Source organism: Hydractinia symbiolongicarpus, chromosome 14 (genome assembly GCF_029227915.1).
Source record: "Hydractinia symbiolongicarpus strain clone_291-10 chromosome 14, HSymV2.1, whole genome shotgun sequence".
Taxonomy (NCBI): Eukaryota; Metazoa; Cnidaria; class Hydrozoa; order Anthoathecata; family Hydractiniidae; genus Hydractinia; species Hydractinia symbiolongicarpus.
This window is the reverse complement of record NC_079888.1, coordinates 9,436,873-9,445,776: the sequence shown is the minus strand read 5'-3', so window position 1 is coordinate 9,445,776 and position 8,904 is coordinate 9,436,873.

Here is an 8,904-nt window from a genome sequence, read left to right as displayed (position 1 = left end):
CTTACCCCGGTTAAGAACAGGGCAGAACATACATAATCAGGGCAACAAAATCAGGACAGGACCACTTATTACTCAAAAAATATTATTTGGCACTTATAAAAGGAACATAATCAGGGCAGGCCTGTTTATATACGACAGTGTAATATTATTTCTCACTTATTATAGAAAGAACATAATCGGGGCAGACCGACTTATGTATGACATTCATATATTATTCGACACTTTTAGAACGAACGTTTTCGGGGTCGACCGGCTTTTATATCATTCGGGACAAGCAAATAGGAAAGTATCGCAAATGAAACGAAATTCGCAATTTACGTGGAGCCTATTTTTCTTTTGCCATGACCAGACAGGATGTCCAGAAATGATGTTTAATTTCTTACAAATTCGAAGAAAACGTTCGAAAAAACTTTCATTTAAATTTTCTAATCGTCGGAGCTACACTGGTTTTAGTTAACCCATGGAAGTTCATCGCCAAAAATTTGAATAATTTGCCCAGCGTTACACAGGCACTGGTAAAAGACCAAAGAGTGACACAATAACAAGAGAGTTCAGGAAGAAAATTTCCTAGAACTTGAAAAGCAATGAATCAGACAGTGAAATACGTAGATGAATTCTTTGACATCATACACTCAGCTCACTGTAATGAATTAAAACACGCTGGTGTGAAAAAGACATTCAAAAAGGTATTAGTGTTTTTTTATCAGAATTAATAACTTTATTTACATAAAAAATTGTACCCTAGTCAAAATATAAAGATTGATACAAATAACTACTCAATTCGTATTTTTCGTATACTAAGGTTTCAAGTTCTTTTTATGGTATCCCAAGATCGGTTATTAAAGAGTATACCAATTCATTGCGAAATTTGCCACTTAAAACAGCCACAGAAGAGAGAGAAAAGAAAGCGCTCCAAACACTGTTGAGTTAGAAAAAATATTTTCATTGTTAGGACCACCAAAGGTCTTTCATTCCGATAACGGTTCAGAATCTGTAAATAAATCAGTAGATCATCTTATCGTAGCTTGGTCAGAGGAGATTCAGGTGGTTCGTGGTCGTCCTCGCCATCCAGGAAGTCAAGGCATGATAGAACAGCCTCATATTAATCTGGAGCATCAAATATCAGTCATGATAGCTGAGTGTGCCAGTGAAACTAAACCTGGGAGCTCGTGGTTGCCACAAATATGATGTAGGTTGATTACAATAGTTCTGAAATGCAGATCGAATTGTCGTTACTTAATTATATTTTTCATTTTTTCAATAGATGCCATCAACACACAACAAAACAGCGCTACAGGATTTACTCCGTACAAGCTAGTATTTGGACAGCCACCATCAACCACAATCACACCGACTGTTTCAAAACAGCCGAAGGTTATCACTGATTCGAACTTTGATAACAATGAAGACATCGACTTTTTCTCCATACCTGTTAAAGAACAAATGAATTACAAACGTCATGCTGCACAGCCACCAGATGGTATGTACATTTTCTTCAACTAAACTGAAATTAAAATCGGCGTTTTATTATGAATTCTGTGTTGAAATCAATGGAAATTATGTCAGGAAAGTATATGCCATTTTTCATACTTACTTACTTTTATGTGTGGCAACAACAAAGTAATGTATTTTTTCAAGTGTTAATATTATATATAGAGTCACATTGTGGGAATATCAACTTTTTGACAAATATTCACAAAGTTTTATTATAAGTCTTTGTAAAGATATATTTCCAACATACATGATTGCCTTGAAACCAAAATATTATATCTAAAGTTATGTGTAACGAATGATAATATCATTTAGGTATGACTTGGTTGCAGTTTCACTTTGGAACATGTACCACTACATGGGATTGTTGCGACACACCAAAGGTGGTACGAATTTGATGGTCATGGTTTAATGATCAAATAAAAAAAAGGGATGGTGGATTGGAAACACTTTACAGACCTTCGCACTGTTTATTTGGTATGTAAACATGTCATAACATCGACATTACTTGTACTAAATTTTGCACAGCTGGACAGAATTTTTCGTGATGAATAAGATATTTTTTAGTGCTCAAGGAAGACTCACAAAACAATGAAATAATACAAGACAAAGCCCACAGTGCAGAAGGGACTGTACATTTAAATTGTTACACTACTTTGTATTGAAGGGTAATGACTTTTTTGCGCACAAAATACCATTTCTTATGCTAAAAATTTACAAGAACTAGTTTGCTAATTTCATGATTATTTTTAAAAGATTGAAATCTAAGGGCTAAAGCTCTATAAAACATATTTGAACCGTAACGTATCTCTTTTTGGTTTTTTAAGGAAACTTGCAATACTTGGTTGATGATTCTGAAAACTAAGAGATTGAAGTGGTATGTAAGACCATTCGTACCAAGCAAGCACAAAAAGACACCCCAGGTATAACCATGGACAGCCTTCTTGCTTCAAAAAGTAAGTACTTCTTGAAAAGTAGTACCAAAAACTCCTATGACTTCACATATATAAAATAAACTCTGAGCAGGCGAACCCATTCATAATGTAGAAAGATAGGCCAAAACTTTTGTGAAATATGTCGTAACATTGATTGGGGCAGAGTCACTCGATTGACTGATTACAAGTTCCAAAGCGCCGCTCACTCGATCGGGGTATCCAAAAGTTAGCGTTCGCCTCCGATTTGCCCAATCGGGCGATTACCCCGATCGGGGGAGACTCACCCGATCGGGGAAAAGTGCCGTACGTAGGGATGATTTGAAATCTATTTTTACGTTTTTTCCTTGGTTTGATGTAGCTAGCTAACTAAATTACTTTGTGGTGCCTGTGGCCACCATGGAAAATGCTGAGATCCTTCAATGGAATCATTACCTCTAGCTATACAGTCAGAAGAAGAACGTTCAATCCATAAAGTATTAACAAAACTCTTTCTTTTTAAATTTTATTATACAATTTTTAAATATTTCCTAAAACTCAAGTTGCTTCTTTTTTTTGTTGTATCCAGCAGGGGAAAATATACATGAGGGTGCCGATAAGCCACCAATGGTTCAAAAAACTATAAAAATTAAAATAAACTTACTATGTGGTAGCGAAGTTCTTAAAAGAACTGTTTTTGATGGTTTTTGATAAGATTTACTTTACAAATAACTTATTTATAAACTTTATTAACTCCTTTTTCTTCAAGCGCCTTCACGCAACTGTCGTCCGCATGATGGTATGTTATAAAAAATTGCATTTCGGGAATGCTCCGGGCGATTTCACAGGACAACCGCCAATTTTATTCGAAAAGTCGCCCGAACTCGCCCTTGTAATGCGTGCGTTTGCGGCTTATCAGCACCCTCTTAAATATACCTCTTCATTCTTTAATATTTGCTCATTTGTGGTTAAAAACTTTTATACTGTTGCTACAAGGGTGTTTTTACTGATATATGTTCTAAATCTGAACCATTTTATCAAATGGTACCTTTACCTGGAAATTCTACTTTGTTTACTTACTTTCGCATGTTGTTAAATTCTTCAACACTCGAAACTCGCAATAAATTTTTCAAGAAGTGAGCTTATGTACGACGTGTGAAGTCATGAATGACCAATACATGGAATCACAGTCCCGATATTTACTTGCGCACGCATCTAAGTGATTACGTAATGCCTGATGCACGCGCAGAATTGGAGGTAAAAATGTAAACAAACTAAGCGGAAAAGTTACCTCCATTTCTGCGCGCGCAGGAAAAACACGGCACCATGATTAAGTGTATTGGACTTTTGTTCGATAATGGCGGCGACCGTTAATGTAATTATTGTTTTTGGGAGATTAGGTTTGGACAAATATAAAAATATTTAAAAAGATAAAAAAAATTTAGGGCTTCATCATTTTCTTTACACATCTAACTCTATGTTTTTGCATGATACGTAAAAACTACTGTTAAATGAGCCTTTAAGAATGTGAAACCACATAATACACCTTAATCAAATTTCGTGTTTTTTGTAACTTTTGTGTTCAGTATGGTAGATTATGCGTATGCGTGTCAGCTGGCCAAAAAAGCCATAAGTATGAGGGCAACCTTGAGCAAATTGTTAAATACAATGTGATTTTTTCAAATGGAAAACAATGCTTTCAATTCTGTTGTCCTGGCCACAAAAAGTAGTGATCTATATTTTATGTGGTTAACCTCATTAATTCCAATAAATTTACCCTGTCAATTTTTTTCCAGGAGGGACAACATAGACGGTTCTAGAGTGTTAAAAAGCTTCCATTTGAGCTACAGAAACCCTTTAAATTTCTGTTCAATAAGGAACAACTGTTATGTGGGATTGAACCCATATGAGTATGAAGTGAACGCTCTACCAACTGAACTACCAATCCCTAAAAGAAGAAAACCCTCAAAGTAAACAGAGTTGCATGACTTTATCAATTATATCAAGCATATTGTATCTAGTAAACACTTTTTGAGCACTCTGTCCCAAAAAATGATATATATTTGTAGTTTAGAAATTTAGCTCTAAATATCGTCTCTTAAAGGCACTGGATTTTAATGTATTTAGAGACTTTGCTATATATATAATATAATATACTATATAAAAATGTTTTCTGTTTCTTTTTAGATTGCGTATAATGAGAGCGAGAGATGTTATCTTGCAATACGTGAGATAAAAAGAAGAAAGCGAAACCTCATACCGCATTGTTATTGTTTTTCTGTCAAAAATTTGTAGCTGTTTATAAATCTTGATAAAGTTAATAAATTGTTTTCGTTTCTGTAAATTGTTTGTTTTTGTTAATTGTTTCCTGTGAGTTTTCGAAATTCATTGCAGCAGATTCCGTGGCTTTAAAAAATCGGTTTTCATAACTAGTGCCGTTATTTTTTGTAAAAAAAACCCCGCAAACTGCTTTGTTCGCCTTCTCATCTCCGAAATCGTTAACGCGAAAGTCTCTACTATTATCTGCGTTCCGAGTATTATTTTCCGGTTGAAAGAGTGTACCTTACGACGCACATCCCTTTAATTCGTGACATTTTCACACTCTACGGATTGTACAACTCAATGTATTGCATTTCTTTCAGAATAGGGGTTTTAACTTTATGAAAGTATAACTTTGCATGGATTTTTGGCGCTAAAAGGTTCATCAATGTTGGATTTACGTCGGCCAACACTGACAATATTGTGATTATTATCAATATTTAGTTTTATAATTCTGTGAAAAAGAGGTTTAACGAAATTTCTTAGTTATCGTTTTTGTTTAGTTTCGCGCGATCTAAATTTCTCGTACCTTCTGAAAAGAAATATTCCGCATATACATATATATATTGTATTTTTGCCAAAAAATCACTACTTTTGCACAACGAGTTGTTGTTGTTCCGCGGTGAGTTTATTTTACAACCCCAGTGTCTTCTACGTCTATGATATTCAGTTTTGGTGTATTTCCAGATATCAGCTGTAGTAAGATGTCAGTTTGTTTTTCTTTGATATAATACGGCGAGGTCGCCGTATTATATCAAAGAAAAACAAAAAGCACTAGAGACAACTAATGGCTAGCTTCAATTGACTTGCTTCACCAACATCGGTGTAAAGAAGGACCGGTATATCAATACTAAGCTTAAGGGGTGGAATGGTGGGGTCAGAACCAATTTCCATAAGAAAAACATACCGCAGGAAAGCTGTGAGTGTACAGCTATCACAAAAATAGGGAGCATTTATAGGCAAGGAAGAAACTATTAAGTACAGATCTACTTGGAAGAACGTAAATACAAAGAGGTTGAAAGGTATTGCGCTTGCTACCTTAGTGACTCTGATGATGAGAGCTTCACTGAATTGTAGTGGATGTAAAGGTTTATATGGTTGAAGCCAGCCATACAAACAAACATGAACGCACTTTAAACGCACTTCGAAAAGAAGCAAAATCACTGCACGTTCTTCGTTATTCTACAATGGCTAAGGGCGCTCTTGTTGAGGTAATCCACAAAGCTTAGTACAAGGACGTTTTAACACAAACAGACTGGCCTTACTGCAAGCTTTGTGTTGAAATTGCGTGGGAGAAAAATCTTGGACAATATTTGGAGGATCTTGCTAAAAACAGCGACGGATGGTATATGATGGAGACGTAGAAATTGATGCTGAAACGGGAGACGTGATTGGCTGTCCAATCGATTATTTGCGCCAATATACGCGCAGGTAAGGCGCGAAGCTGTAGTTTTGTAGGGAGATTTACCTATAAAACTCAGATCAGACTATAGGCAGGCGTGGAATCTAAGTACCGTTGACATACTGTGCAGACTGCAGTTTTTTCAAAAGTTCATCTTTGGTATCCACAGCCCTTCTCGTTCGTTGTCGAATCTGCTCCTTGAGCATCATGCAGCGCTGTTTTTCCTGGATGTTCCACGTAACCTCATAGTCTGAAATTGTACCATTTTGAATCGCCTTGGAGATCTTATTGTAGACAGTGTCTAGCTTTGATTCAGCTAGGAGTTTGATGCACTCATGTTTGTGCACCTTATACTGTATCGGTTTGGAAGCATTCTTCCAACCTACTTGCCCCATACCTACTTCAAACGCTGCTTCAAGACATTGCTATAGGGGCTCAGGATCTGGTTGCAAGCGTGGCAATACCTGCTGCGGAAGTGATGACAGTAACAGCAATCATGCCATGATCAGCATAGCGAAGCCCCATCCTCCAAAACTTGAACTTTTTGTAGAGTTTTTCTCTCTCTTTGATCTCTTCTCGGAAAAACGTCTCAATCTCTTCGATCTTAATGAGTCTGTAGACCTGACTTTCCTCCGGCATAGTATCGTGCTCTTGCTGAGCCTCTAGGTGATCCTTAAGCGCACTTGGCGGTAAGGTTGGGTAAAGCTTCATAACATCAGCCATTTATTCTATGAGCAAATGCATCGTAATTCCGACGAACGAAAAATTTTTTCATGATGATGCTCGTCTGTCAGCATGAACTCCAGTCTGTCTGTTGGAGTGTCAAAACTCCATGTAATAATGTATCCCCATGCGTTTAACTCTTTGGTGGGGAGCATGGCGAGAATTTTTGATTTTTTACCATCCAGTAGGCAATCATCCTCACCTAACTGAGGGAAAACAAGTCGTAGACGATGGTAAACGTCAGTCTTGTAGACTGCATCGTAGTCGCCCTTTGTGTAGTACTTTGTACTGGGATCGAAGGGTAAACCCATGAGGTTTTGAAGTTGTTCATTAATCACGAGTGTGTGATTAAAAATGTGCTTGAATAAAAATGTGCTGAAATATGCCCGGTCCAAGGTGGATTTTAGTGTTGCTCATGGCGTCTATATGATCCCAAGTGACACGAGCCTTCATATTGGAAATGTTGTGAATTTCACGAACAAAGTTCTCATCAGCAAGGAGTATTTCTCCATCGGTGTTAACCCCAAGATTAACACTAGCGAGTCGACTAAAAATCAAGCACCGAGGCAAGAGAAGGGTGTATCCGGCGACTACACCTTTGAAAAGGCTAGCGAAGTCCATGATCAAATACTCAAGGCAGATCAACATCAAGCACCAGGGCAAGAAATTGTAGGGTGGGGCACCACCCTACCCCTTGGTAAAGCTCAAAAGTATGATGACAACAAGGCTGATTTGATTACAACGGGAGTAGGGCTAATCGTTGCCTATATTTGCTTAAAGTAAGTCTAATTTGTTGATCAACACATTAGACTCGAGCTTCGCGATCTATGATTTTTTACCCTTCCCAACTCCCTTTGTTTGGTGTAGTATAGTCGGTAAACCCCAAGGCCCGCAGGCGATTTGTACCTAACCTTTTCTGTATCTCGGCAACGTTCCGTAATTCACCATTCCTTTTTTCCATCGAAAATAAGCTCGTTCTTAAAACTCGTTCTAATATCTCGCGATTGGCTGCCCCAGCTCCTCACCAAGGTGTTCGTAAAGATCGTCGACCTTTGATTTTAGTAGCTCTTGCCTCTGCCTTGCTGTGGTGTCTCCATGTCGTTGACCCTGTTCTTCGGACGTTGGCGTACAGCTTGCATCAGGCTGGAGGGGCAGATTCTCAAGCCTACTGAAAGATTCATCCTCGTCTGGAATGTTTTCCTCTGGTGTATAATCTCTCCTTTGTATATTGGATTAATCGGCATTGCATTTATTTGAAGAAAAAATCAGCTAATAATAAAGCATGACTAACCTATTCAGAAAGAAGCTCGTTCCTTGCCAAGAAGTTAAAACAATGATGGCCATAAAGGCCAAGAAACAGCGTCGACAATCAATCAAAATGAGGACCTCTATGTCGACATCCCTAACATCGAGCAGAACGATGTAATTTTTCCCGGGAGTATCAAACTACATTTCGATCTGGAACTTACAAGGACAAGCACGTAACGCACCATCGTCAGCAATATAGGTAAATCCTTGGTGCAAAATCTTCGTATAACCTTGAATGGCAACGAGGTTCAAAATATTAGCGACTACAGGGTGCTTGCTACCTACAGGGACCTATGGTTGCCCAAGTTTGATCGAAAAAACAACCTGATCCTAGAAGGGATCAATCCCAACGACGGTACAATCCGCGCCCTGCAGGTAAAAGCAAGCGACCACGCAGGCACGGACGAGGAGAAGGCAATCGTCGCAGCCTATGGCAACACTTTCTGCATACCCCTCGGGAAAATGTTTGAACTGACACGAGAGTTGCCGTTCTACCAGGCAGGATTATATGAGAGATTGCAATTTGTCCTACGAGCGCTATTATGTCACGGTATAGTCTTCGAGTACTTCGAAGTAAAGTGATTACGATGAAGAAGGCTGATACCAGCTACAATCTCCAAATTTATACGCCTGCAAAATGTCTAAAAGGTGTTTTGCTGCTGTTCGTAGACACCGGAAAAGTGAAGGCTTACTCCGGCGCGAACGAGGTGTTCTATAACCCAAAGATCGAGAAAATCTCGATTACTGTCG